Raw genomic sequence first — 4,550 nt, forward strand, 5'->3', positions numbered from 1 at the left:
TTTTTTTTTTTTTTCCCCCTCTTTTCTTTCCTTCTTCGCTTCCTGTGTTGCTCTAGTTCCTCCACCACTTCCTCCTTTCTTGTCTTCTATCTTGCTTCCCTTGCATCCTCCTTGTCTCTCTGTCTCTGTCTTCTCCATCTCCTTCTCCCTGATGTCTCTGCATTCCACATTCACTCTCAATCCCAGTTTCAAATTCCTCTGTCTCTATTATGCAGAATGGCTTTGTCTTTCTTGAAGCCTGGTCACATCAGCTGTTGGGGGAACTTGGGGAAAACTTCTGTGCTCAGTTTCTAATACAGACATTTTTTCCTTACTAATGTGGTTTTCTCCCTAATAGAAATCCAGAGAGCATTAAAAGAAGTGAAGATGTATCATCTTGGTTCATAATGACTTCATTCTTGGTGTTTCACATCTCCTGACCTCTACTGTTCTCTTTGTGTGATACTGAGGGAATATCCATCTCTGAAGACTCCATGTGATACAACTTTTTTCCACCTTTGGGGGCTCCTAATGCCATTACAAAACTGCCTGCAATTTTCTTATGACCTTTACTTCCCCATGCCATCTACTGTTATCTATGCACATACATTTTCTATCATCTTTTAAGGACTGGAACTAGAACTTCTTCATCTTAATTTCTTCTACAATGTGACACAGTAACATAGTGTATGATAGTTAAGTGCCATTGTTTTAAAATAAATACTGCCATCTTTAAACATAAAAAATGGCTGAAAATAACAATCCATATGAGAAAAAGAGCGTGGGTTTTGGCTGTGCCTTTCCTAGCTTCATTTATTTTCTCTGTGGTCTTGGTTGTGTGTATCGGCCAGCGTTCAGACAGGGAGCAAAGCCACAGTGAGTATTATGGGAGTGAAAGAATTATTCTAGGAATCAGACTTCAAACAATGTGGGAAGAATGGAGGAAGTGAAAGTGGGGAAGAGGAGGTCAGAGGATCAGAGAAAGAAGCGCCACCCTGTCTTTTTGAACTACTAGTACAGGTGGACAAGCCAGAGTTTTCAAGGAAATCTGAGAAGTCAAGCATAAGCACATTTGGCTATTTATACAGGACCATGGACAGGAAGCTGTGGCAGGGTCTATGGAAGCTGCTGCATTTGTGTAGCTTCTGTAGCCAAGTGTCTGGTGGTGGGCCAGGGGACGCTTTTGGTCATCTGGAGAACAAGAAAAAGTGGCCTCTGTCCACCACTGTGTCTGATTGCAACCATCTTCTAAGAGAAATGACTGTTGCTTTAACTTGTCTTCTGAATCTCTCACAAGTACCACTTTTGGCCAACTTTAATCTGGAGTCATCCAGGAAATAAGATTCTGGGGAGCATAATTTCCAGCCTTATCCAATACAACAGTTATGTTACTCATTTTCTCTAAGCTTCAGTTTCCTTAGCAGATGAATGCAAACCCTAATTTGTCAAGTTGTTGTAAGAATAAGAAATGCTTATACACAGTCTAATATATAGTAGGCCTTGAAGTAATGGCTTCGAGTAATGATTGTATGAACTGCCACCTTGGAGCAACCGGATGGTTCAGTTGGTTAAGCATCTGACTCTTGATGTTGGGTCAGGTCATGATCTCAGGGTCTTGAGATCCAGTCCTATGATGGCCTGATGGTCCCTGCTCTGGGTATGAAGCCTGTTTAAGATTCTCTCTCTCCCTCTGCCCCGACCTTCTATTCTTTCTCTGCCTCTACTCCCCCGCAAAAGATGCGGCCTTGTGACTGCTTCTAGAGGACTGCCCTCTGCTTTTGTTCTGAGACATAAAGAAGGTGTGGAGGGGAGACAAATAGAAGAAGAAAAAAAAGCAAGGTCAAAAAAAAAAACACCTTTTTATGAGCTGAGGGTTACTTGCAGGTTATAATCCTAGTACCTAAATTAAGGGCTATTAGAAATTGATCATTATCCATATATTTCACTTAGAATTTCACATGTCACAATTGTTTCAATTATATACTCTATTATACAAGTTTCCATTTTCTTAGGAACAAGAAGGGGATGTGCTATGGGTTTTGGAACTTTCTTACTCCGGAGCTCTTAGCACTTTTCTAGTCAAGATGTGTCAACACTTTTGATTCATGGTCCAGTGTCTTTTTGCACAAGTTATCAAATTATCACTGCAGATAAATCTGAGGCCCAATTTAAGTGGGTACACATTTCAAGTGAGGAGAAGAAAGAATGAGATTTGGATGAGCTTTCAACATTTATATCTGAAATCCAAAGTGAATTGAACTCAGGTCCCATATGCCACCAAACATTCATTAAATTTATCATAGTGTTTTCCAGAAGAAGACCCAACCAAAAATAAATCCTCCAGTTTTATTCATGTCTAAGAAGGGACATTCAAAAATAGAAGGTTCTTGGGCACCGTCCTGGGATCAAGCCCTGCATCAGGCTTTCTGCTCAGCAGGGAGCCTGCTTTTCTCCTCTCTCTGCCTACCTCCTCTCTACCTACTTGTGATTTCTCTTTCTGTCAAATAAATAAATAAATAAAATCTTTGAAAAAAAAAAAGAATAGAGGGTTCTCTGGTGTTCTTTTTCTTTTTTTTTTTTCTCTAAAAATAATTTTTCTTCTTTATCTTCTGTTTTTAAAACTGTCGCTGTCTTCTAAAATTCCCTTAAAACATCTGTAGGACTATGAGTGAGCCTCTGAAATACGACTTTCCCCTAGGATCCGCCAGTTGATTAGATATATACAAAAGTGAATCTTTTCTTTATTCTGGGACGTAAATGAAGAAACTGTTTGACACATCATTGTGGTTTCAAGTGCCACTGCTTTGTATAGATATGAGTTCACTGGGACCCTCTAGAAAAATTTCCACCTTCTATTTGCATTCTTCTTATGTCTGCCATTTCCTTTCTCTGCTCAAATCCTTTGTTTCTGTTGGTGGAACAGGGGTTTGCAAACTTGTCTATTTGTAGAAGAAAGCCAGATAGTAACTACTTTAGGCTTTGTGGATGAAGAAGCAAATTTGTGCTGAATAATCTTCATGTATTTCTCCAAAGGATTTTCACCACAAACGGACTGACCTTTCATTTCCTCAACACTGATTTCTTTTTCCATTTCAATCTCCAAGGACTCTTCAATCATCCTCCGCTCTTGATCCAGTTTTTCTAGTTCTCTTCGTTCCCTTTCTAAAGCTTCTTGCCGCTCACTCTGCCTTCTCTCTTCTCTCTGCCTGCGTGCTCTCATGTGCTCTTCCCACATGTTTTCTTCTTCCTTCTGTTCTCCCATTTGTTTTTGATCCACGCTCGGGTAGTGACAGGACACAGGTCTGGCGGCCGCGGCGGCATCCGCGTGAGGCATGTCACCGGCGGGATGGAGGCCATCCGCTTCAAACTGCCTCGCCGCGCTCCCTGCATATTCGAAAGATGATTCAAATTCCTCATTGTCCTTAAGAGGTAGCTTGGCCGGATTTGAAAATTCACTTTTGTCCTGAAGCTCCATTTGTCTTTGACAAAGTCTGGCCTGCTCCGGAGGGCTGGGCGGCGGGTGGAGGGCAGCGCTGTGCCTGGACTCAGCAGATGAAGGCGGGGGTGTTCTGTCGGGACAAGGACTGGGGTCAGCCGCGTGGGATCGGTCCAGACCTTCCAGATACATTTCACCATCGAGGCTCCTTTTTGCTTTGGGAACGGTTACTTAGATAACCATTTTAAATATTACCTTTTAAAAACTGTAAATACCATTCTCCTATCATGGCCATATAAGCACTATTAAAACAACAAACTACAGCAGAGCACAGTTTGTTGACCTCTGGTTTAAAATATTGCTTATGGTTTGACACGTGTTTTGGTATCCTAACTTGCTCTTTGGTTTGGCTTTTCTCCAAAATTTCATCCTGCAGTTTATTTTCAGTCATGCTGACAACCCAGGCCCTCACTCTACTTTTTTGGGGGGGATACTCAGGAAGGTCCCCAATTATTCTTCAACACCAACAAATCCTCACACATGATATATTATTTTTCTTAAGCTTATCACTTCAAAGATAGCCTTTTTTAGTAAAATAAAACTAAAAGAGTAGATTTGTAATGACATGATATCTTAAATTTTGAAATAAATTCCCAAAGCATTCTAACACAGGTCTAAGTAATATAAAAGAAAATACAAATCTGTCTTCTACCCAAAATACCTTAATAATTAATGAAAACTTGTTTTATAAATTTAATGTCGCAGATGACTTCTCTTTGTTGTCCTAGACCTCTAGCATTTTTCCCTCTGGCATTGATTCATTCAGTGAATATTTATTTCCCATCTACAATGTGTCAGAGACTCTATGAGGCACTATCAAATCAGAAATAACAGGCACAGTCCCTGCTTTCAAGGGGCAAGAATTCGAAGGAAGGAGAATGACAAGAGAGTTGACAGATCTAATTCAGGGTGGTAGGTGCCATGACAGTAATGGGTCCAGTATGTGTCCAGAGTGGCACTAAACTGGGCAAAATTAAATCTGGAAGGGCATCCTACAGAATTTGATGTCTGGCCTGAATCTTAAACCATGAGCATTTAACATGATGCAGAAAAAGAAAAATGTAGAAAGGCACAG

At 40.6% G+C, this 4,550-nt stretch overlaps 1 pseudogene across 1 annotated transcript; it reads right to left on the minus strand.

Annotated features, from left to right (window-relative positions):
- Positions 1 to 2,872: 2,872 nt before the first annotated feature.
- LOC111148870 lies at positions 2,873 to 3,636 on the minus strand (annotated as a pseudogene). Its single transcript, XR_002640721.1, has one exon. The product of XR_002640721.1 is annotated as an oral-facial-digital syndrome 1 protein pseudogene (transcript).
- Positions 3,637 to 4,550: the final 914 nt, after the last annotated feature.

This window comes from Enhydra lutris, unplaced genomic scaffold (genome assembly GCF_002288905.1).
Source record: "Enhydra lutris kenyoni isolate GAN:26980312 unplaced genomic scaffold, ASM228890v2 scaffoldscaffold21, whole genome shotgun sequence".
In the NCBI taxonomy this organism is placed as follows: domain Eukaryota; kingdom Metazoa; phylum Chordata; class Mammalia; order Carnivora; family Mustelidae; genus Enhydra; species Enhydra lutris.